This window comes from Pongo abelii, chromosome 12 (genome assembly GCF_028885655.2).
Source record: "Pongo abelii isolate AG06213 chromosome 12, NHGRI_mPonAbe1-v2.0_pri, whole genome shotgun sequence".
Taxonomy (NCBI): Eukaryota; Metazoa; Chordata; class Mammalia; order Primates; family Hominidae; genus Pongo; species Pongo abelii.
Window position 1 is genome coordinate 36,628,182 of NC_071997.2, and position 26,844 is coordinate 36,655,025.

General features: G+C 38.1%; 1 long non-coding RNA gene and 1 pseudogene across 1 annotated transcript in view; one reads left to right on the forward strand and one right to left on the reverse strand.

Moving 5' to 3' along the window:
* Window positions 1-24,923, forward strand: part of LOC129057639 (uncharacterized) — a 47,429-nt gene extending 22,506 nt beyond the window's left edge. The window contains exons 3-4 of the long non-coding RNA XR_008522268.1: window positions 15,887-16,005; window positions 24,062-24,923. This is a non-coding gene — a long non-coding RNA (uncharacterized LOC129057639). The remainder of the gene's footprint in view (window positions 1-15,886; window positions 16,006-24,061) is intronic.
* On the reverse strand, window positions 21,120-22,685 carry LOC100455721 (elongation factor 1-alpha 1-like; annotated as a pseudogene).
* Window positions 24,924-26,844: the final 1,921 nt, after the last annotated feature.

The following is a 26,844-nucleotide window of genomic DNA, read 5'->3' on the forward strand; positions in this document are numbered from 1 at the left end:
TGAATAGTGGTGAGAGAGGGCATCCTTGTCTTTCATAGGTTTTCAAAGGGAATGCTTCCAGCTTTTGCCTATTCAGTATGCTATTGGCTGTGGGTTTGTCATAAATGGCTCTTATTATTTTGAGATATGTCCAATCAATATCAAGCTGATTGAGAGTTTTTAACATGAAGGGATGTTGAATTTTATCAAAGGCCTTTTCTGCATCTATTAAGATAATCATGTGGTTTTTGTCATTGGTTCTGTTTATGTGATGGATTACGTTTGTTGATTTGCATATGTTGAACTAACCTTGCATCACAGGGATACAGTTGACTTGATCATGGTGGATAAGCTTTTTGATGTCTGCTGGATTCAGTTTGCCAATATTTTACTGAGGATTTTTGAATCAGGGATATTGGCTTGAAGTTTTCTTTTTTGTTGTGTCTCTGCCACATTTTGGTATCAGGATGATTCTGGCCTCATAAAATTAGTTAGGGAGAAGTCCCTCCTTTTGAATTGTTTGGAATCACTTCAGAAGGAATGGTACCAGATCCTCTTTGTATCTCTTGTAGAATTCATCTATAGATCCATCTGGTCCTGGGCTTTTTATTGATTAGGCTATTTATTGCTGTCTTAATTTCAGAACTTGTTATTGGTCTATTCAAGGATTTGACTTCTTCCTGGTTTAGTCTTGGGAGGGTCTGTGTGTCCAGGAATTTATCCATTTCTTCCACATTTTCTAGTTTATTTGCCTAGAGCTATTTATAGTATTCTCTGATGGTTGTTTTTATTTCTGTGGGGTCAGTGGTGATATTCCCTTTATCATTTTTTATTGTGTCTATTTGATTTCTTCTCTCCTTCTTTATTAGTCTAGCTAGCAGTCTATTTATTTTATTATTTTTTTCAAAAAGCCATCTCCTGGATTCACTGATTTTTTTGAATTTTTTTTGTGTCTCTATCTCCTTCAGTTCTGTTCTGATCTTAGTTATTTCTTGTCTTCTGCTAGCTTTTGGATTTATTGGCTCTTGGTTCCCTAGTTCTTTTAGTTATGATGTTAGGATTTGAGATCTTTCTAGCTTTCTGTTGTGGGCATTTAGTTCTTTAAATTTCCCTCTTAGTACTGCTTTAGCTATGTCCCAGAGATTCTGGTATGTTGTCTCTGTGTTCTCATTGGTTTCAAAGAACTTCTTGATTTCAACCTCAATTTCACTATTTACCCAGGAGTCATTTAGGAACAGGTTGTTCAATTTCCATGTAGTTGTGTGGTTTTGAGTGAGTTTCTTAATCTTGAGTACTAATTTGATATTTGATAGCACTGTAGTCTGAGAGACTGTTTGCTAGGATTTCAGTTCTCTTGGATTTGCTGAGGAGTGTTTTACTTCCAATTATGTGATCGATTTTAGAGTAAGTGCCATGTGGCACTGAGAAGAATGTATATTCCATTGATTTGGGGTGGAGAGTTCTGTAGATATCTATCAATTCTACCTGATCCAGAGCTGAGTTCAAGTCCTGAATACACTGAATACACTTGTTAATTTTCTGTCTCAATGATCTGTCTAATATTGACAGTGTGGTGTTAAAGTCACCCACCATTATTGTGTGGGAGTCTCAGTCTTTTTGTAGGTCTCTAAGAACTTGTTTTATGAACCTGGGTGCTCCTGTATTGGGTGCATATATATTTAAGATTGTTAGCTCTTCTTAATGAATTGATCCCTTTACCATTATGTAATGCCCTTCTTTGTCTTTTTTAATCTTTGTAGGTTTAAAGTCTGTTTTGTCAGAAAGTAGGATTTCAACCCTTGCTTTCTTTCTGCTTTCCATTTGTTTGGTAAATTTTCCTCCATCTCTTTATTTTCAGCCAATGTGTGTCTTTGCACATAAGATAGGTCTCTTGAATACAGCACACTGTTAGGTCCTGACTCCTTATCCAATCCAATTTGCCAGTCTGTGTCTTTTAATTGGGGCATTTAGCCCATTTACATTTAGGGTTAATATTGTTATGTGTGAATTTGATCCTCTCATCATGATGCTAGCTCAGCAATCTCTTGGCCTGAAGGAGCATATGGCATACTTTGCTACTTTAAATAATTTCTAGAATTAACATTCCAAGTCCTATGAAAAACTCTCTGTGTTTTATATTTTGACACTGGCATACCTACCAACATTATTATATGCTGTTTTCTTGCTAAATTACATAATTGTTTTTAGACTTTGAAACTACCAGTCAGTGATTTAAAAACTATCTTAAGGCTGGGCATGGTGGCTTACGCCTGTAATCCCAGCACTTTGGGAGGCCGATGGGGGTGGATCACGAGGTCAGGAGTTCAAGACAAGCTTGACCAACATCATGAAGCCCCGTCTCTACTAAAAATACAAAAATATCCTGGGTGTGGTGGTGTGTGCCTGTAATCCTAGCTACTTGGGAGGCTGAGGCAGGAGAATTACTTGAACTCGGGAGGCAGAGGTTGCAGTGAGCCAAGATCATGCCACTGCACTCCAGCCTGGGTGACAGAGTGAGACTCTGTCTCAAAAACAAAAAACAAAAAACAAACAAAAAAAAGCCATCTTAACAAGTGACCAGAGTTAACATCAAGATACTACATCATATCAACATCACGATTCCCTGATATGATGTACTCCCTCTGATATTTCAGTTTCCAGAATTGCCCCATTCCAAATCATTTTCCACCTGCAGCCAGAATAAGCTTTTGAAAATGCAAATGTGACCACGTTCTTTACTTAAAACTTAAAAACAATGGTTTTCTATGGCCCTTAGAAATCAGTCCAAAACGTCAGTATGTCCCTCCAGGTCCTTCATGATTTGAACTTTGCTTATTCCTCTGGTCTTCCATCTCCTTCACCCTCTTTGCCAGTTTGCCTGGGCCACACTTGGAGATCCTCACTAGTGCCATGCCCTCCCACCCCAGTTTAGAGCTGTGTCACACCTTGTGTCCCAAAGTTTCCCTGTAGAGTAGTTACAAAACTATTGGTCTTTATAGCATCTCCTGTCTTTCCTCCCTTTTCTTCTCTGCTCCCCCCACACTGATATACTTCTTGCACTACAATGGAATGACCCAACCTTAACTACCATCATGAATTTTAAGGATCTCTATCCAATTTGGAAGCTGAGATGGCAACCGACAAAATATTGACAAAAAATAGCTGAAACAATAAAGGTTTATTTTTTTCTACAAAATAAGCAGCTGGTATTGGTTGATCCGGAGTTAATTCCATGGCTCAATGATGTCAGGGTAAGCTTCTTTCTTTCACTATTTGCCTCATGGTCACAAGATGGCCATAGCAGCTGGAAGCAACCTAGAGAGGAAAAAGGTCTTCTCTTCTTTATTATTCTCTTTTTATCAGGCAGGGAAACATGTCTCAGAAATCATCTGGGAGACTCACTTTCATGTGCCATTGGCCAGAGCTGCCCCAATAATTTGGATCTGGCATATCTGACAGCTATGAACACAGGCTTCCTCTGCTAGCAAGGAGGAAAGGCGAGGGGGATCATAGTAGGAAAATGTCTGACAGAGGATTTCCCTGTTTACAGTGAAGATTTCTGTGTGAACTTGTGAAGGAAAGTATTCTGAAAATAAGGGGTTATTATCCAAAATCTATTTGATAATATCTTGAGCTACCCAATATGGCAGCCATTAACCATCTACAACTTTTTAAAATTAATATTAGATTAATTAAAATAAGATTACATAAAAAATTCAGTGTCTTTTTTTGTAAGTCATATTCCAAGTGTTCAACAGCCACTTGTGGGTACCTTATTGAATAACACATATAAAACAAATTTCATCCTTGCAGAAAGTTTTATTAAATAACTGGTTTGGAGCTTACTTAGAAAACCTTTTGAGGGCTGATCTAGACCAGGCCTGTGAGAGGGTCCTGTATATTGATAGTTCTTAACAAACATTTAGTAAGTTGAAAAAAGTTAGAAAAATTGCATAAAGTAGATTTATTGCATCTAGTTTTACCACTTTTTGCTTTAATTGGTTATAAGTAATTTTATTCTAGTAAATTTCCTTTTAAAAGTAACTATAAAATCAATCATATGACACATTTTATCTTTTTTCTACTTTTTAATTAATAGACACATTTTTTTGAAAAGGCCACACTCTCAAAAAGTTGAAGTATAAAATTAAATTGTCAAACAAATAGTTATGATTTGCATTGCAAGCAGAATTATTGTAAATATATATTAAGCCAGTTAATTATTCAGACCATTTAATGAGTTCCATTAATGTGAGCAAATTCAATCCATTGATTATATTTCCAATGGTTATCCCTGTTAACGTATGAAAAATAAAAGAAAGTAAAACTCAGTTGTAGTGTAGCAGTAACTCAACAGTTCACACAAGGACTTTAGGCTCCAGCAAAGCTAACATACATGCAGTGTCCTGAAGGCACCATACTATATCACCCTTTCAGTCCTATGTCAAAGGATATTTACTTTGCATACTTTGTGTTTTTATTATTTACTTGAATTATTTACTTCAATATTTTATTATTTACTTGAATATTTTACTTATTCAAGTAAATAATAAGTATTTTATTATTTACTTGAATATTTTACTTTAAAAAACTATGTTTTTATTTTTATTTTTTTAATTATACTTTAAGTTTTAGGGTACATGTGCACAACGTGCAGGTTAGTTACATATGTATACATGTGCCATGTTGGTGTGCTGCACCCATTAACTCATCATTTAACATTAGGTATATCTCCTAATGCTATCCCTCCCCCCTCCCCCCACCCAATAACAGGCCCCGGTGTGTGACGTTCCCCTTCCTGTGTCCATGTGTTCTCGTTGTTCAATTTCCACCTATGAGTGAGAACATGCGGTGTTTGGTTTTTTGTCCTTGCGATAGTTTGCTGAGAATGATGGTTTCCAGCTTCATCCACGTCCCTACAAAGGACATGAACTCATCATTTTTTATGGCTGCATAGTATTCCATGGTGTATATGTGCCACATTTTCTTAATCCAGTCTATCATTGTTGGACTTTTGGGTTGGTTCCAAGTCTTTGCTATTGTGAACAGTGCCGCAATAAACATACGTGTGCATGTGTCTTTATAGCAGCATGATTTATAATCCTTTGGGTATATACCCAGTAATCGGATGGCTGGGTCAAATGGTATTTCTAGTTCTAGATCCCTAAGGAGAAAACCCCATTGTCTCAGCCCAAAATCTCCTTAAGCTGAGAGGCAACTTCAGCAAAGTCTCAGGATACAAAATCAATGTTTTTAATCATTATATATTCACAGGAAGTTTCAAAAATAGCATAGAAATGTCCTAATGTACCCTTCACTCAGATTCTCCCAATGGTTGCACCTTATGCAATACTATCAAATATGTGATGGCAGATTTCCCAAACCAGGAAATTGACATTGACACAATATGTGTGTTTAGTTCATTTATGCAATACTATCAAATACTGATGGTACAGGACCAAATCCAGGAAATTGACATTGGTGCAATATGTGTATTTTGTTCAGCATCATTTTATTACATGTAGAAGATTCTTGTAATTACTACAATCAAGTTGCAAAACTGTCCTATCATCACAAGACTCCACTGTGTTATCCATTTGTAGCCCCAACCAATCCCTATGTCTCCACACCCTTCCCCTAACCCTGTTATTCCTAACTCTGGCAACTGCTAATCTGTGTTTCAGCTCTACAATTTTATCATCTTGAGAATGTAATGGAAGTGGAATCAGAATATACTATCTTTGATACTGACTTTTTTTTACTCATGTATTGTCCCTGAGATCCACTGAAGTTGCTACAAGTCTCAGTAGTTTGTTTCTTTTTATTGCTGAAGTGTATGGTATGAATGTAACACAGTTTGTTTAACCATTCATTGATTTATAGAATATTTTTATTGTTTTTAATTTTTGACTGTCACAAATAAAGCTGCTATAAAAATTTTTGTGGGGACATAAGTTTTCATTTCTCTAGGATAAATGCCAAGGAGTGTGACTGCTGGGTTGTATGGTAAGTGTATGTTTAGTTTTTTGAGAGGCTGTCAGACTGTTTACCAATGTCACTGTACCATTTTACATTCCCAACAGCAAAATCTGAGAGATCCCATTTCTCCACATCCTTACCAGCATTTGATATTTTCATTATTTTAATTTTAGCACTTCTAATAGGTGCATAGGATATCTCATTATGGTCTTTGCTATGGTTTGAATGTGTACCCTCCAAAACTCATGTTGAAATTTTAAACCCATTGTGGTAGTCTTAAGAGATGGGGCCTTTTGGAGGAAAGAATAAGTAATAAGTAATGGGTTACTGATAGATTAGTGTTTTTTTGTTACTTATTAGTAATCTATTGCTTATAAGATATTTTATTATAGTAATCTATATTTATTACTTATAGTGTTTTTATTACTTATAGAAATATTAGTGATAGATTGCTAATCTATCTATTATTGATTAATGTTTTTTTATTAGTGCTTTATAAAAGGACTGGAGAATGCTAGCTAGTCCCTTTGCCCTCTTGCCTCCTACCTTGTGAGGATGCAGCATTCATGGCATCATCTGGAAGCACAGAGCTACCCTCACCAGACACTAGACCTGCTGGTACCTTGATCTTGGACTCTTCAGTCTCCAAAATTGCAAGAAATAATTTCTGTTATTTACAAATTACCCAGTTTGTGATTTTTTAAATATCAGCACCAATGGTCCAAGACAGTCTTCATTTGCATTTTCCTAGTGGCCAGATATTGAACATTTCTATGTGCTTGGTGAAATGTCTCTTTAGATCTTTTGCACATTCTAATTTCTGTTGAATTTCTAGACTTCTTTACATATTACATATATAAGCCCTTTGTCAGATATGGGGCTTGCAGATATTTCGCCCTGTATTTTCATTTTATTAACAAAGTTTCTTACAGAGCAAAAATATAATTTTGATGAAAATTAATTCACAATTTTTTTCAATAATTCATGCTCTTTGTACTAGGTTTAAGAACTCTTCAGCAAGCCCTAGGTCCTGAAGATATCTCCTGTGTTAACGTATAGAAGTTTTATAATTTAATGTTTTACATTTAAATCTATGATCCATTTTGAGTTAATTTTTGTAAAAGGTATAAGGTTTATGCTGAAGTTCATTTTTCTGCCTGTGAATATACAGTTTCTTTGGCGTGATTGTTGAAATGACTATTCTTCCTCTGTTGAGTTGTGTTTGCACATTTGTCAAAAAATCAGATCAGTTGGCATTCTTGTATCGGGTTGTTTCTGAATTCTCTATTATGTACCATTAATCTATGTGTCTGTTCCCTCTGCCAATATCACACAATCTTGATTACTATGTCTTGTAGTTGTCTTGAAGTTGAGAAAAATAATTTCTCCCACTTTCTTCTTTATTTTTTCAAAATTGATTTAGCTATTGATCTAGCTTCTAGTTTCTTTGCCCTTCTGTAAAAATTTTAGAACAATTTTATCTATGTCTACAGAAAGTCTTGCTGAGCTTCTGATAGGAATTGCATTATACATGTATACAAATTTAGGGAGAGTTGACATCTTTACTATATTAAATTTCTAGTCCACAAATATGACATGTCTTTTGATTTTTTTTAGAACTTCTTTGATTTATTCCATTAGTAATTTTTAGTTTTCACCGTGCAAGTCTAGTCTATATATTTGGTTAGACATACACCTAAGTATTTTGGGGGCAGTAATAAATGGTATTATATTTTAAATTTGTTTCCCCATGTTATTGCTAATATATATAAGTACAATTGATTTTTATACGTTGATCTCTTACCCTGAGATCTTGCTTCACTCACTTATTCTAAACTTTTTGTAGATTTCTTGGGTTTCTCTGTATAGACCATTATGTCATCTGCAAATTGGAGCAGTTTTACTTCCTCTTTTTTTTTGTCTGCACGCCTTTTATTTTGTTTTCTTGCTTTATTTTTAGTACTATAGTGGACAGGAGTGGTGAGAGTGGACATCCTTGCTTTGTCTCTTTTTCATTTCTGAATAATGCTGAATTCTTAGAATAAGCTAGGAAATGTTTCTTTTTCTTCTGTTTTCTGGATGACATTGTGTAGAATTAGTGTTAATTCTTAAATATTTGGTAGAATCTTCCCATGAAGCCATCTGAGCCTGGAAATTTTTTTGGGGGGGATTTTTAAGTTATAAATCCAATTTTCTTAATCATTATAGGGTTATTCAAACTATTTTGTGTTGGGAAAGTTGTGATACTTTGTTCTTCTCAAATAATTGATCTGCTGCTTCTAAGACATAGCATTTATGTTTGTAGAGTTGTTCCTAGTACTCTTATATTATCCTTTTCTTATCTGCAGTAACAATATTCCCGTTTCATTTCTGCTATTGGTAATGTGTGTCTTCTTTTTTGTTTGTTAAAAACATCTTACTAGATGTTTGTCAATTTTAAAGATTTTTCCAAAGGATCAAGTTTTTGTTTAATTGATTTTCTTTCTTTTTTTGTGTTCTAAATAACATTGATTTCTGCTCTTCTCTTAATTTTTGCTTTCTTCTGCTTGCTTTGGGTTTATTTTGCTTGTCTTTTTCTGGGTTCTAAAGATAGAAACTTCAACTACAGATTTGTGATTTTTCCTGTTTTCTAATATGTGCTACCAGTGCTATAGATTTTCCTCTCAAAACTGCCCTAGACAGCATGTTTCATTTCATTGGCACTTGAAAAGAATGCATATTCTGTTGTTAGATGGTATGTTCTATAAATGTCAATTAGATCCTGTCTGATAATTTTGCTGAGCTCTTCTGCTGATTTTCTGTCTAGTTGTTTTATCAATTGTTGAGAGAGAGGTATTAAGGTCTCTGTTATTGTGGTTTTTACATTCTCCTTTTAGTTATTTCAATTTTTGCTTCACATGGGTGCATACAGATTTAGATTTGCTATACCTTCTTGGTAGATTGCTATTTTTTGAAATCATGTAATGCTTCTTTTTGTTCCTGGTAATTTTTTTTTTTTTTGGCTTGGATGTCAACTTTATCTGACAACAATGTAGCTATTCATAGTTTCCTTTGATTAAAGTTTGCATGGTATACCATTTTCCATCCTTTTACTTTCAACCTACTTATAACCTTACATTTGAAGTGAGTTTCTTATAGACAGAATATAATGGAGTTGTGTTTTTTGTTTGTTTGTTTTGCTCTTATCTATTTTCCCAATCTCTGTTTTCTAATTGGTGTATTTATATCACTTGCATTTAATGTAATGCAATTTACAGATACGTAAAGGCTTAGTCTGATGAGTGTTTTTGTTGTTGTTTTGTGCTTGTTCATTTTTTATTTCTCTGTTTTCTTTTTTCTTCATTTCTGTGAACTTAGAATTCTCTTTTGCATTATCTATACAATTTTTAGAAGGACTACTTATCACAAACTACTGGTGTCAGTATTTTACTAGTTTGAATTTACAAACTCTTACCTTCCTTCACATTTCTTTAATATCCCCCATTTATAATTGTTTTGTATATATTATCTACATACAGGGTGCTTCATTGTTCATTGGGTGGCTAGGTTGTGTGAACAGAGTTAAAAGGCTGATTAGTGCCACCAAGGAAAGAGACCAATGCACGATTTGAGGTAGCTGAGAACAGACAATAGACACATCAGGCTCAAGTTGCATGGTGTTTACTTGCAGAAAAAGGAAAGAGCATGAGCACAAGATATAGCCACTTGCAATGCATTGGCCCCCATGTGGCCAGCAGATCCACTGCACATACGATGTTGGCAGTGTGGCTACACACGCTCTAGTTTGTCCTGCAGTAGAAGCACCTTCTCCTTCTCCCATGGGGACCTGAAATATAGAAAGCCAGGGACATGCCTGAGGACACTGACACATACACATGCTTAGGCATAACAAAGGAGTAACTACATCAAGGCCAGAACAGGGAAAGACACTCTCTCACAAGGCGATAAACCTAGCATTAGTTATGAGGGCTCTTTACCTCTTTGTAAGGAAATGTTCCAGGCGTAAGTCTACTCTCAGGTAGCCATTCAAGGGCTGAGGAGCTGTGCATGACTGCCTTTCCCAACACATTGAGAACCACGTCAAACAGTGTTATAATTTTTGCTTTATCTCTCAAACATAGTTTAGAAAACTCAAGAGGAAAAATATTCATCAATATTTTTACTTTTTATTTTTCTTTCTTCCTTCTGCATATTCCAAGATTCTTTCTTTTTTTTTTTTTTTTGAGACAGAGTCTAGCTTTGTTGCCCAGGCTGGAGTGCAATGGCGCCATCTTGGCTCACTGCAAGCTCTGCCTCCCGGGTTCACACCATTCTCCTGCCCCAGCCTCCCGAGTAGCTGGGATCACAGGCACCCACCACTACGCCTGGCTAATTTTTTGTATTTTTAGTAGAGATGGGGTTTCACCGTAGCCAGGATGGTCTCGATCTCCTGACCTTCTGATCCGGCCGCCTCGGCCTCCCAAAGTGCTGGGATTACAGTCGTGAGCCACCACACCCAGCCCCAAGATTCCTTCTTTTATCTCTCCTCTTCGTTTAGAGAACTTCCTTTAGCCCTTATTTTAAAGTAAGTCTTCTGGGGAGAAATTCTCCTAATTTTCATTCATCTGAGAATATCTTAACTTCTCCTTCCTTTCCAAAATGCATTGTTCCTGGATATAGAATTCTGAGTTGACAGTTGGCTTATTTCTTGAAAAATACGTGCCTCTTCTTTCTGGCCTCCAGGGCTTCTAATGGGAAATCTGCTGTAATCTAATTGGTTTTCCCCTGTAGGTTAGGGATCATTTTTCTCTCATCACTGTTTTTAAGACATTTGTCTTCAGTTTTCAAACATTTGACTGTGATATATCTTGTGTGGATTTCTCTCAGTTCATCCTGTTCAGAATTTTTCTAGGCTTTTTGAATCTGTAGAATTTCGGCATTTTCTAAGTTTATTAGTCTGTTCTCATGCTACCAATAAAGACAAACCCCAGACTGGATAACTTATAAAGGAAAGAGGTTTAGTGGATTCACAGTTCCACATGGTTGGGGAGGCCTCACAATCACAGCAGAAGGCAAATGAGGAGCAAGGTCACATCTTATGTAGTGGCAGGCAAGAGAGATTGTGGAGGGGAACTCCCATTTATAAAACCATCACATCTCATGAGACTTATTCACTACCACAATAACAGTATGGGGGAAACCGCCTCCATGATTCAATTATCTCCACCTGGCCCCACCCTTGACATGTGGGGATTATTACAGTTCACGGTGAGGTTTAGATGGGGACACAGCCAAACCATATCGCCAAATATAAGAAATTTTCAGTAATTATTTCTTCAAAGGCTTTTTCATCCCATCTTATATATTCTGTCTTTCTGGGACATCAATGACGTGAATGCAAGACCTTTTATTATCATCCCATAAGTCCCTGAGACTCTGCTCATTTTTTTTCAGTCTATTTTCTCTGTATTGTTTGGATTAGGTAATTTCTATTGTTTTATCTTAAGGTTTCCTAATTATTTACTTTGTTTTCTCCATTCTGATTTTGAGTCCATTTATTGAATTCTAATTTTGGTTATTGTATTTTTAATTTCCAAAACTTCTTTTAGTCTTTGTATTTTCTATTTCTTTGCTGAGATTGTTTGTGTATGTTTCTATTTTTATTTAGTTTGTGGCATGTATTTGTAATTCCTCATTGAAGCAATTTTATAATGGCTGCTTTAGATTCCTTGTCATATAATCCTAACCTCTGTGTCATTTCTGTTGTGTACCTGTTAATTGTCTGTTCTGATCCAAGCTGAGATTTTTTCCAGGTTTTGATACAAGTGATTTTCAACTGAGCCCTGGGTATTTTGAATATTGAATATTATAAGACTCTACTTTTTTAAAAAAATCTACTCTTTTAATAGGTTTCCATTGACATTTCACTGGCAGGGGAAGTGGGTACCACTCTTTTACTGCCAGATGTGGGAGGAAGTCCAGGTTTCCTACTTGGTCTTCATTGACACACCCTGGATGACTAGGACACCTTGTTATTGCCTGGGAGGGGTAGAATTTCAAGATCCCCACTATGTGTTTGTTGATATCCGCTTGGCTGGATGGGATGGGGGTTTCTCATTGCTGCTTCTCACATGGTCTCCACTCACACATGACATAGTGGCCTCATCACCACTAGTCGGTGGTGAAAGTCTTCACTATCCAGCAGACTTCTGATGCCACTCTGGCAGTGTTCCTGGTTGGTTTAGTGGCTTCCTGCAAGTGGCAATTCAGGAACCCTGGCCTTTTGTATCCTGCCGTTCCTCCGTTCCTCAGGATCTTGCAGTTCTTGGTTCCAGATAGCAGATGGGGAGAAAGTAGAGAAGGCACACCTCTGTCCTTGAAACCCCAGTCCACAAGTGATGTACACTAATTTCTCTCATACTCCTTTGGTGAGGACTGATCACGTAATTGCACCTAGATAAAAAGTAGGTTGAGAAATGTAGGCCTTTGCTAGGGAGGTGCTTCCCAATAACTACTCTACACCATGAAAACAGCATTATTTAATGTGACCTACTAGCTTTCTGTATTTTTCGTTCATTGCTCTTTCCATGATTTATAGTTATGTACTTGTATGATTATTTGATAAATATGTTTTTCTGACAAAATGGTAAACCCCATGTAGAACACACTGTTTGTTTTGCTCATATGTGACCCCACTGCTTCTTATTCCTCAGAAGGTGATCATAGGTTTAATAGCATACAAGTTAGCAGATTGTGTTTGCCAGAAGTTCATTCATTCAACACATTTACTGAGTTTCTACTCAGTGCCAGGCACTGCCCTAGTTATTGGGAAACAGCAGTGAATAACATGAGCAAAACTCACTACTCCCTATAACTTACATTCTAATGTGGGAGACTAGGTTGGGAACAAATAAGTAAGTAAACTAGATAGAGGTTTGATGATTATGAATATGAAGGAGAAAAAGAAAGCAAGAAAGGAGATAAGGGTCTGAGGGTTGCAGTTTTTAGAAGAATGATGGGGTGGAGCAGGCCTCAAGGAAGGTGGTATATCTGAAAAGCCAGGAGGGAGGTGACGGAGCCAGCCATGCAGATGACTGGGAGAGGGGGCTATTTTTAAAAGGAACAAAAATTGCAAAAGTCTCGAAGCTGGAGAGTGCTAAGCATGTGTGAAAGAAAATAAGGAGGTCTGTGTGGCTGGATTAGTGTGGGCCAGGGACAGAGAATAAGCAACGGGATCAGGAGTGGCAAGTGGTGGGGCCTTGCAGGCTACTGGGGCTTTTACTCTGAATGTGATGATTGTCAAGAACTGCGCGGAGCCTGGAACTTTACCTTCGTTGTAAGCTAAGAAGAATGCCTGTTACTTCATGGATGCAAACAGAAGACATGAGACTCCTGGGCTAGAGACAGATGGCACAACAGTAGCCAGAGTTCATAGTGGTTTGTGTATAGCTATCCATTCCCTGCTAAGTTGCACAGAGGCAGCACAAGGCCCCATCATGAGTGTCTGCGCACACAGTGGATTGTGTTACAGGAGAAGAACTCGGAGCCAAGAGCCTAGCACTTTCTGAGTGAGCAGCAAACTTTATATGAAACAGCCAACAAGCTGGTCTCCCTTCCTTCAGGAAACTTAATGGCCTACAGGGCCAGCTAGAGAAATTGCTCACTCTCAGAGGACAGATTAGGATTGCAGCTTGGCACACTAAGCAGGAACAGGCAGGGCTACTCAGGAACCCGTGTGGATGGCCTCTTCCAAAGTGGGGTGCTTTCAGGGATTTTGAGCAGAAGAGTCATGATTAGACTTATATTTTAACAGGCTTACTCTGACTGCTGTATTGAGAATACAAGAAAGAAGTTCAAAGGCAAAAACAGGAAGTAAATTTAGGAGGCTATTAAAATAACCCAGGTGAGAGATATAATGATAGCCTGGATTAGATGGTAGCTGTGGAGATGGTGAGAAGGACAAGTGTGGACCTACCTGGAGGAGGAGCTGGCAGGATGTGTTGATGGATTCAACACGGGAAACAGGAGAAACAGAGGAGTCAAAGTCGACTCCATGGCTTTTAGACCAGGGAAATGAAATAATAAGGTTACTGGATTAGTCAGTTCTCAAACTGCCATGAAGAAATACCTGAGACCGGATAATTTATAAAGAAAAGAGGTTTAATTGACTCACAGCTCCGTATGGCTCAGGAAACTTACAATCATGGCAGAAGGCACCTCTTCACAGGGCAGCAGGAGAGAGAATGAATGCAAGGGAAATGCCAAATGCTTATAAAACCATCAGATCTCATGAGAGCTCACTCACTATCATGAGGACAGCATGGGGGTGCTGGGCATGGTGGCTCACACCTGTAATCCCAGCACTTTGGGAGGCTGAGGCAGGTGGATCACTTGAGGTCAGGAGTTTGAGACCAGCCTGGCCAACATGGTGAAATCCCGTCTCTACTAAAAAATAAAAAATACAAAACTTAGCCAGGCATGGTGGTATGCACCTATAATCCCAGCTCATCGGGAGGCTGAGGCAGGAGAATCGCTCAACTGGGGAGGCAGAAGTTGCAGTGAGCTGAGATCATGCCACTGTACTGCACACCATCCTGTGCAGCAGAGTGAGACTCCACCTCAAAAAAAGAAAAAAACAAAGAAGAACAGCAAGGGGGAAACCACCTCCATGATTCCATTACCTCCCACTGGCTCTCTCTCATTACACATGGGGATTACGGGGTTACAATTCAAGATGAGATTTGGGTGAGGCCACAGCCAAACACTATCAGTTACCATTTAGGACAGTGAGGAAATCTCTAGGACTAGTTTTGGTAAAGCAAAAGTGATCAGGAGTTCACTCTTAGACATGTTAAGATTAGATGCTTCCATGTAGAAATGTTGATAAGGAAGTTCAGCAGATAGATCCAGTCCAGAGATACAAATTTGAATGTCTGAGTATATAGATGATGCCTTAAGTCTGGTTCTTTAGAAGCAGAGCCCAAGACAGGGGTTCTTGTGTAAATGGTTTACTCAGGGATTGGGTAAATGATTTATTACAGTCCCTAGATGAGATCTGTAAGAAAGCAAGGGAAGTAGGATAGGATGGGGGAAGAAGCTAGCCAAAGATGTCAGTTTGGCCAGGTGCCGTGGCTCATGCCTGTAATCCTAGCACTTTGGGAGGTCGAGGCGGGTGGATCACCTGAGGTCAGGAGTTCGAGACCAACCTGGCCAACATGGTGAAACCCTGTCTCTACTAAAAACACAAAAATTAGCTGGGAATGGTGGTGTGTGCCTATAATCTCAGCTACTTGGGAGGCTGAGGCAGGAGAATCGCTTGAACCAGGGAGTCGGAGGTTGCAGTGAGCCGAGATCGCGCCATTGTACTCAAGCCTGGGTGACAAGAGCGAAACTCTGTCTCAACAACAACAAAAAGATGTGGGTTCGGCTGACATCTGGCCTCAGCCTGATCCTGTTGGGGAGCTCTGGGAGTAAATGGCACCAGAGTGTGCCACTGTGGGGCACTGGAATGGCCGTTTGTACCCCCAACCCCTACCTCCCCATATCAGCCAGGAAGTGATCTGGATAGGATGACAGCAGCTCTTACTAGGGACTGTGTTCAAAGCCATGATTACCAACGAGCTCCTCCACGGCCAGAGTGTAGACAGAAAAAGGGAAACTGGGCTAAGAATAGCCCCCTGAGCACTTTTCCTGTTGTCGTTCAGGAAGGTGAGGAGAAACCAGAAAAAGGACTTATGTTAAATTGAATATAAAATATCATAATAAAAAGAAAAATTGTTGCCTATCAGTTATGACACAATGCATTAACAATATTCCTTCCTAATCCATGAATTGATCCTCAACAAACCTCTTGTCCCTTCAAAGTCTCCTTTGTCCACTGGAGGGATTTGGTTACTTCTCTGGGCTTCAGTGCACTGTTGAATGTGGGCTCAGCTTTTCTCCTTCACAGGTCACAGTCACAGGACGTAACCCAGCTTCATCCACTCCAGGAAATTGTTCTTCTCAGAGCCCACAGAGAATTTGGATGTTGCTTTCCAAACTAACGGGAAATGTGCACATTTCCTTATGGTGAGTGTTTGCTTCACTAACATTAAATCTTCACTTAGCTCCTCATTGTCATGCTGTCCTGTATACCCAATATCTTCTTGTTTTTGTTTGTTTGTTTGTTTTAAAACCAAATCAGAATGTAACTTTTTAAAGACATTTGAAATGTAATTAAATCCAACAAGTATAGTATCAACATGCATATACTTTCCATTCATGCCACAACAATACAAGCAAATCCACAACCTTACAAATGCCCAGAGAAGTCCACTACAGAAGGGGCAGGTGGAGGGATGAGCCTAAAACAAGCAGACCACTCAAAGGTCTCTAATAGAGAATAGTCTGTTGCCCATCCAGGTCCCTGCACCACCACCTCAAGATGAATGTCTAACCATCAACAATGCAGCTTTCAAGCCCAATAGAGGAAAAATGAAAGAGTCACATGAATTTTTTCTAAATAAATTAAAATCACTTTTTGGGGAAAACTAGTGTAGTTTCTAGTGAGGAACTAGCACTCTTAAATTAAATTGAATTTCTGCATCCTGGGCTTCGTGCCCCAGCCTGCTCACCCAAGCAAAGCCTGCTGGTCAGGAAGCCTTGTGCTCCTCCCACAGGACTCCCACTAGCCTTCATATTGTATATTCTTTTTTTTTTTAGTTTTCTTTCATTTTTGTTTGACAAATAATAATTGTATATTCTCATAGGGTACAAAGTGATATTTTAATATATTTATACACTGTGCAATGATCAAATTAAAGTAGTTAGCATGTCTATCACATCAAATATTATTTCTTTGTTGTGGAAATATTTTAAATCCACTCTTTTAGCAATTTTGAAATATAAAATGCATTATTACTAACTATAGTCAACTTGCTGTGCAATAGAACACCAGAACTTTTTCTTTCTCTCTAACTAACTTAGTACCCATTGGCCAACATCTTTCCTTTCCCTATCACCACTCCCCACCCCAGCCTCCGGTACTCTAGTAACCACCATTCTACCCTCTATTTCTATGAATTTGACTTTTTAAAATATTTTGTATACAAGGAAAATCACAGGGTATCTGTCTCTGTGTGCCTGGCTTATTTCACCTAACATAATGGCCTCTAGGTTCATTAGTGTTGTTATGAATGACAGGTTTTCATTCCTTTTCTGACTGAATAGTATTCCATTGTGTATGTATACCATATTTTTAATCTATTCATTAGTTGATGGATACTTAGGTTATTTCCATAACTTGGCTGTTGTGCATGATGCTGCAATAAACATAGGAGTGCCGATATTCCTGACATAGTGATTAAACCTCCATTGTGTGCATGCCTAGCAGTGAAATTGCTGGGTCATACAGTAGTTCTGTTGGTAGATTTTTGAGGAAGGTTCATCCTATTTTCCAAAATGGCTGTACAAATTTACAATACCACCAACAGTGTATAAGGGTTTCCTTTTCTTTACAGCCTTACCAACATTTGTTATCTTGGATCTTTCTGATAATAGTCAATCTAATGGGTGTGAGTTGATGTCTCATTATGGTTTTAATTTGCATTTCTCTGATGATTAGAGATGTCAAGCATTTTTTCATACATATGTTGGCCATTTTTATGTCTTCTTTTGAAAAATGTCTATTCAAGTCCTTTGACCATTTTTAGAGTTATTTGATTTCCTATTATTGAATAGTTTGAATTCCTTGTATATTTTGGATATTAAATCTTTGTCTGATGCATAATTTGTAAATATTTTTTCCCATTTCATAGTTTGTCTCTTCACTCTATTAATTGTTTCCTTTGCTGTGCAGAAGCTTTTCAGTTTGATGCAATCCTATTTTTGGTCTGTAAAATGAAAGAGAAAAATGGAGAACCAACAAGACTTAAAGAAACTATTACTGAGTAATATAAAAGACATTGTATCCATTTAGTAAGAACTGGATGCTATGGAACGAAGGCACAAGAAAGAGTTCTTGGAACTTAAAAACACAATGGGCTAAGTAACAAAATTCAGTAGGAGACGGCAAGGAAAATTAAAGAAATCTCCCAGATCAAATATAAGGAGGTACAAAATTCGAGAAGACAGAGAAGACATAGAGACTACAGTCAAGAACTGGAGATCAAACATCTAATAGGATTTCTAAAAAGTAACAACAAACAGGAGGGAAACAATTTTTTTTCCTCCAAAGAAATAGTATAAGAACTTTTATACTGTTGAAGGTAACCCTATTTCTTGAATGGAAAAAAACTTACTAAGTGCCAAATCCAACAAAGGCAAAAAGCTGTTGACATAGACACATCATTGTGGAATTTCAAAATATGAAGATAAAGGCCTTTAGAGAAAAACAAGTCAACTGAGAATCAAATTGGCATAAGATTTTTCATCAAGACATCACATGCTAAAAATAGAAGACACTTCTTTTTTGTTTATTTCCAAATTTTCCTCGTGTTGTCCATTGTTTTTACTGTTGCTTCTGAACTCTTAGGAAGAAAAATAATGTATTTACAAATTCTAGGGCTGTTTTGTTTTTATTAGGTAAGTTATTATGAGTAGGTGTGGATTGTAGGTCTTCCCGTCAGAACTAAGCTTTGTAGAGACAAAATTCTTTAAGACGTGCTTGACTTGGTTTCTTCTGTTATCACAGGGGTTCATCCTGGCTGGGGTTCAGAATGCTTGGTGGCTGGACAGGGCAGAGGTGCAGATCCACTCCCCATCTCCAAGATAGGGATCCAAGTGGTCTGAAGAGAGCACCCAAGGGAAAAGATCAAACTCCAGCCTAGAACTGCCAAACCAAAATGGGGCTTGACAGAAGCAAAACTTAGCTTCGAAAGTGAAGTTCCTAGAACCGGGTTCAGTGGGAAGATAAGTTAATTCTAGGGGAAAACAGGAAGCAGAACTAGAGAAATTCTCTAAGGGGAGATAGTCAGACAGGTTTCCTTTGATAAGACCCTGTACATTCAAAGGAGAATGGAAGGCAATTTAAAAGGTATTGGATTTGTTCTAAATATCCACCCACAACACAAATGGAAAAATTTTATGAGAACGGCAAAAACAATTAACTGAGACTGCTGGAGAGTAAAGCCGAAATGCAGTGAACTATATAATCCACCTATAATTATATGCAGTAAACATAAATGATTGACAGCGAGATTCTCATAGCAATTTCTAAGTCTTTCGTACTAAAGACCTAGTGAAACCTTTCGCAGACAATAATTGCTCTTCTGCTTTGGTGCAAATTTCTTTTATTATTGTGCAATCCAGTTTCTTCTGTGTGTTTCAGGCTGTTCAGTCCCAGGATGAGCACATCTCTATAGGAGGGCTTATATTAATATCTTGCCAAAATTATATATATTTGAAATTCACTTGTATGGATCATTTTCACGGGAACTATGAAAGAAATCTGCTTTTTCCAACTAGCTTTGTAATATCTACTAGTACTGGTCCTGCCATTTTAAAAATGCAACTCAACTTCTAAGCCTCTTTGCTCATTTGTAAAACAATTATAATAGGACCTACTATAACCTTCCTCATAGAGATGGGGTATTATAAGGATTAAATGAGATAAAACATGTAAAATGCTGAGCACAGTATTTAGAACATAACAATCCTAAATGATGTTAGTCATTAGTACTATCATCATTACTGTCATCATTCTTATTAAATCTAATTATCAAAAATGCTAGTGAAAAGGCACTGTAATATTTCCAATTTTACAAAGGTCCTGATAACTTTAAGAAGTAACCAGGAAAATCTAGCTGTGTGTTCTATATTTAGAACATTCACATAGCTCACACAATTATTTCTAATTTGTTTTACTGCTAATTTAGGCAGTTTTCTATGTACTGAAACTACTTATCAATAATTTAAAATCTTTTATGGCACAAAGGAAATTGTTGTTTTAAGTAATATTTATGAAAAAGTTATGTAAGGTTAAAACAATGTACCCATTTTGGAACTGGGATACCTACTGTGTCTTCTGAGTGGAAGTCACCAGGGTGACTGGGAGGCCTTCATGCTGACCCAGTTTTGGTTGTCAGGTTTCAAGTACAATTGAATACCATTAAAAAGTGTTATTGTATTGACTTATCCTCGACACACCCAAAGGGCCTTCTGGTTTATTCAGGCTAACTATAAAAGCCAAGAAAAAAAATTAACTCCATGCGTTGTGCCAGTTCAAAGCTGCTCAGGGAAGTGACCCCACAGATGTGATGCCTGAGACAAAAGCTCTTGGATTAACATTTATATGCATTTCAACTTCCATTCCCAGATATCATGGCAAATTAAGGACACTTAGCAGAATACTTTCAGGGCAATGGGATTGGAGAACTATGCGTCTCAACTACTGAAGAACATCAGAAACTGCTTTGAAAAAAGTTGGTTTGCCAATACAGAGTAATTTTCACTGGTTTGGGGTGACTCATTTATTTGTGCCTTAATTCACAGTGTTTCAACCTGAGTTTCACAAATTACTGTAACCGAACCCAGGTTCGGGTGCTTGCTGCTTGAAAGCCAAACACAAGAGATGAAGTTGGTGGGAGGAAAAGCAAGAAGATGGTGAACTAGCATTCTAAAGTACCACCTTCAAATTTCCAGGCAGGCTGCAGGATTTTTATGGGAGAAGGATATAGGGAAGAGGAGGGTGTTTGTATCAAGAGGTGACAGAGGTCTGTAGACATCTGGGCTCCAGTGACAGATGGAGGAGATGGGGAACCTCTTTGTCCGTGGTCAGGTCACAATGCTCTTACAAATCTTTAACAAGACATAGTAGTTGTTTGCATTCTTTCCTTAAGACCAGACTTAGTTTAAAAACTACATGATTGCTGTTTCTGCATGTGATCTCAGTGCTCTAAAATTATTCTAACCTATGTGCGGGAATGGGTAAAGGCCTCTTAAACAAAAATGGAGTCAGTCATGTTAGTTGTTTCACTGTTGCACTGTTACATTACTATCTGGGTGACCTTAAGCAAGAACATTTGGGGTCATGACAATTTTTCAACCTTTATTTTTTCTCATTAAACGTTTTTAATGGGTCTCAAAATTCTGTGACAAATTTTTGGTCAAGTTGTTTCCATTAAAAAATACTGATTTTAAAAACTAATAATTTAAAACTGCCACACACAAAAAAGAAAACCAAAGTGGTCCACAAAACATTCTCCTTTCCTTCTGAAGGTTTTACGATGCATTGTTATCATTAACCAGTCTTTTACTACTAAACTTAAATGGCCAATTGAAACAAACAGTTCTGAGACCGTTCTTCCACCACTGATTAAGAGTGGGGTGGCAGGTATTAGGGATAATATTCATTTAGCCTTCTGAGCTTTCTGGGCAGACTTTGTGACCTTGCCAGCTCCAGCAGCCTTCTTGTCCACTGCTTTGATGACACCCACCGCAACTGTCTGTCTCATATCACAAACAGCAAAGTGACCCAAAGGTGGATAGTCTGAGAAGCTCTCAACACACATGGGCTTACCAGGAACCATATCAACAATGGCAGCATCACCAGACTTCAAGAATTTAGGGCCATCTTCCAGCTTTTTACCAGAACGGCGATCAATCTTTTTCTTCAGCTCAGCAAACATGCATGCAATATGAGCCCTGTGGCAATCCAATACAGGGGTGTAGCCAGCGCTTATTTGGCCTGGATGGTTCAGGATTATCACCTGAGCAGTGAAGCCAGCTGCTTCCATTGGTGGGTCATTTTTGCTGTCACCAGCAACATTGCCACAGCAAACATCCTTGACATTGAAGCCCACATTGTCCCCAGGAAGAGCTTCACTGAAAGCTTCTTTGTGCATTTTGATAGATTTTACTTCTGTTGTAACGTTGACTGGAGCAAAGGTGACCACCATACCGGGTTTGAGAACCCCAGTCTCCACTCGGCCAACAGGAACAGTACCAATACCACCAATTTTGTAGACATCCTGGAGAGACAGGCGCAAGGGCTTGTCAGTTGGATGAATTGGTGGTAGGATGCAGTCCAGAGCCTCAAGCAGCATGGTTCCACTGGCACTGCCATCCTTAGGGGTGACCTTCCATCCCTTGAACCAAGGCATGTTAGCACTTGGCTCCAGCATGTTGTCACCATTTCAACCAGAAATTGGCACAAATGCTACTGTGTTGGGGTTTTAGCCAATTTTCTTAATGTAAGTGCTGACTTCCTTAACAATTTCCTCATATCTCTTCTGGCTGTAGGGTGGCTCAGTAGAATCCATTTTGTTAACACCAACAATTAGTTGTTTCACACCCAGTGTGTAAGCCAGAAGGGCATGCTCTTGGGTCTGCCCATTCTTGGAGATACCAGCTTCAAATTCACCAACACCAGCAGCAACAATCAGGACAGCACAGTCAGCCTGAGATGTCCCTGTAATCATGTTTTTGATGAAGTCTCTGTGTCCTGGGCCATCAATGATAGTCACACAGTACTTGCTGGTCTCAAATTTCCACAAGGAGATATCAATGGTGATACCATGTTCACACTCAGCTTTCAGTTTATCCAAGACCCAGGCATACTTGAAGGAGCCCTTTCCCATCTCAGCAGCCTCCTTCTCAAATTTTTCAATGGTTCTTTTGTCAATGCCACCGCCTTTGTAGATCAGATGGCCAGTAGTGGTGGACTTGCCCGAATCTACGTGTCCAATGACGACAATGTTGATATGAGCCATTTCTTTTCCCATTTTGGCTTTTAGGGGTAGTTTTCACGACACCTGTGTTCTGGCGGCAAACCCGTTGTGAAAAAAAAGCGAATTTTCAAATATATTTAAAAGTACTACAGCTACCTAATCATAACATCATTATATCCAAAAACCTAGCAATAATTCCTGAATATCATCCTATATTCAGTATTTTCACATTTCCCTAATTGGATATTTAATTTTTTAAAGTTTATTAAATTGAGGACTAAATGAAGCCCACCTTTTGATCCTCACTCTTAAATTCCTCTACATCATTTTTTTTTTCTGTTGAAGAAACTGGGTAGGGTGTAGGTTTTCACACAGTCTGGATTTTGTTTATTTTATCCCCATGGAATTTTAAGCACATTCCTCTGTTCCCTGCTCCTATAGGTTGATAGATAGACATTTGATCAGACTTAGTCTTGATTTTGTTCTTTTTCTTGACCATGCTACTTTGCAATGGTGTCCTTCCATCAAGAGGCAGGCAATATCTAGTTGTCTCTCTTTTTGGTGATGCTTATCAACCATTGAAATTATTTGCCTAGATCCTTTAATTCATTAGTATTGCAAATGGGTAGTGTATCTCACCTCAGTTATTTACTCATGAGATAATTCCAGAAAGATACTTTTCTTTCATTATTTGGATACTCTGATGAACAGATTTTATACAGAAGGCCTGATAATTGCTGCATTTCTTCTCCCTAATTTTTAAAAAATCAGTCCTAAAAAAATTAATTGGCTCTCTGCATGTATCCAAGGTTGATTAATGAGCTGAATTTTTCTTTTTTTAGTATAATTATAAACTCCTGTATTAAATCATATGTAATGTCTTTTGATCCATTGCAAGTATTATCTTTTTTAATATTCAAATTGCTTCATTTTCAGCCAGTGGGAGCCTATTCAAGTTAGTTCCTCAGTCTTTTTGATAAGACTCTAGTAGTCTTGACAGGTTCCTTGCTTTTGGGCGTGAAGAGATCTTCCAGGCTTTTCTTGCACATTGGAACCAGGCCTTTCTCAAGGAGCCCTACTTTCCATTGCAAGAAATGGTATTTGAAGTCTACAATCCAAGATGTAATCACTAATGGGTTTGTCTTCGTTTCTAGGCCTGTTCAGTGTACAGAAGTAGGAAATATATGTGCGTATGTACATAGTTTCACCCACACATATTCACACACACACATATATATATTTAAAGGTAAGTAGGAACTTCAGTCTAATATTTTCAATTCTAACTGTGGGTTTTTACTTATTATTATCTGTACAACTCATAAATAACACATATACATTTTTAACACATTTTATCCAAAGAACACTCAAAAGCTCTTGGTGGTAAGTGGCTAAGAAAGTAGTGCCTATTCTGGCCTTTTGTGTGCGTATGTGTTGGGGTGATTGCTTTGATTCCTTTGATCTTTTTCTCTGTGTTGCAGCCCCTCCTGACTGGGATGGAGATTTAGATGCTGAGGAGAGGAATGCAGAAGGAACTCAAGTTTATTTATGTTAAATGTTACTTTGTAAAATCTAGCCTCCCACCTTGGAGAATGACTGATTCTAGGACTGGAGCAAGAAATATATAAGCCTGGAGCATCTTTTAGTGCCAGAAAAGAAGGAAATGCTTAAAAAAAAAAGGGAGGAAGGCACAGGAGAGATGGGTGTACGTCAGAGGGACTCAGGAGCCAACTGTAAGAACTTCCAGTGGCCAATGCTGAAATTTGAGCAACAAAATAAAGCAGCACCAAACTACAACCCAAATTATAAATATCTGTGAGTTCATACTAATATAAATCAATTATTTGCTAAATAACTGAATGGGAGAGAAGAGCCAAATCTCCCATGCAGAGGAATTCCAGTAATTCATGCAGATACTCTGCCCTCAAACAGGTGTAACACAACCACGACTCCCACCCTTAAGTGTGGGCTGCACATGGTGACTTCCTTCTGAAAAACTGTCTCAGTCAGACAATCAAGGTCAGCAGCAACTGTGTTATGATGCTGGCAGAGTGTACCTTGATACAGTGTGATGAAAAGGATACTTTGCTTCTGTGGTTTTTCTTCCAAAAACCTGTAATGGTCTAATCACACAAAAAAATCAGACAAATCCCAATCTACAAAATCTTCTCAGAACTGTCAAGGTCATCAGAGCAAGGAGACTCTGAGAGACTGTCACAGTCTAGAGGGGCCTAATGAGGCATGACTACTAAATGTCACATGTTCTCCTGCACAGGGTACTGGAAGAGAGACAGGATATTGGGTAAAAATGAAGGAAATCAGAATAAATTATGGACCTTAATTAATAATAATGTGTCATGTTGATTAATTGAAGTAAATGTACCATACTAATGTGAAGTGTTAATAATAGAGAAAATTAAGTGTGGGATACATGAGTGTCCCTGCACTATCCTTATAATTTTTCTGCAAATCTGTAACTTAAAAACTGAAGTTTCTAATGCAGTTACTTTATTTCTAAAAAAAAAAAAAGATTTATTAAAAAAATTCAGCTCCCCATTTCAGTGTGAAGAGATTTTTTTTTTATTCTCAGTCTCCCCACATTTTAGATATCTCTGCTGTTCCTGGGTCATTGGTCAGTTTGATCACTAGAAAGGCAGCCTGACAGGAACTGACAGGAAATCCCCTTTGTTTTATTGTATATAGTGAAACTCTTTTATCATATGTAATAAAACTACTGAGAGCTGCTTTTCAGGATGTGCAAAAGACCCTCAAGGTCCAACTAGTCTTAGAGAGACCGCTTGACGTGGTGCCAATTTAGCTGGTCACTAATTGGCCCAGTTTGTTCTCTCTGTTTGCATAGGCTAACTTAACAGTAGCATTTCTTTGAATAAATTTTAAGCCTTACCATGGAATAAAGAATGAAAACAAGGCTTCTATCAATGTAGGATTAAATTTTATCAGTTGATGAAACTATTTACTGTTAGAAAATTGGTATATAGGAAAACATAATGTGTTATGTTGGAGTCTGAGTTGCCAGGTTAACAGAAAAAAAAAACAACAAAAAAAAAACAACCACCACTCCAAAGGTTTAACTAAAGAGAGAGGTATGAGCCAGGGTCAAGACATCTAGAAAGGGTGAGGAGAGGCTCTACCAGCAGGAAGCTCTTCCCACTCCAGCGTCTGAAGGGCAGCTGACAAGAGAATCTCACTGGATTTATAGAGGAGAGACTACCTAAGGGGAGCAGTAAAAATGAGCGTGGAGCTCTGCCTAGATGGCCATGTGAAGTTGGAGTGGGGTGAGTGAGGAGAAGTGCACTCTAGCCTCCCTCCCCTTCTGCTCACCGACCTCCTGTTGGTCCCTGCTGTTTGCCAAATCTAGCCGAAGCCCAAGGGTAAGGGCACCCTAATGATGGCCACTCCAGCACTCAGCCTCCTGGGGGCACTGAGCAGAACAGAGAAGGGGGAGAGGATGGATGCAGAGGACAGGTGGAGAACGAGCAGAACTATTAGAAACCTCAAGTGCACGTGGGATTTTTAACAAGGTCTGTGTTTCCCAGCTCTGTCTTTACTCAACATGGTGCAAAGTAATAGGAGGGTGCTTCCCATCACCTGCTCCTCCAACGCCCAGACTTCAGTGTCTAGTCTGTTCCCCACAAAAGGAACCAAGAATCATTGTAGGGTGGCTGATTCCATACCTGTAGCAGGGTAAAATCAGGATGGATCTGGAAAATTTAGTGGCCAAAAAGCAAAGGGCTGTGCTGAAAGAACAAAGAGAACAACTTAAAGACAACTTAAAGAGACACCCACTGGCCAAGTTGTAATCATTTGAGCCTCAAATAGAATTATGTTGTAATCTTTTTTATCAAATATAATTATATATAATATCATATTTTATATATTTAGTCTTTAATATATTTATGTTTTATATGATATAAATATCAAATGTGATTATGGCTATAATCATTTGGGTCTCAAACATAAATACAGTTATGATGAATGAGGATAAAGTGTCCTTAAAGCCATGAATTGATGAAGACACCCCAAAGAGAAAAGTCAATAAGAAAAACACAGACAGGTAATTGTAACACAAAAGAAGGATGAAAATAGTGAAATGGCTTTCATTACTTTATAGATTTTAATAAGCAGGTGACGTTAAAATATGTAGATATTTCTTCTATTAATTCTGTCTAGTTTTAAAGACCAAATATATACTTGCTTCTATCCACGTACAAAGGAATACACCAAAAGAACTGTAAACAAACCA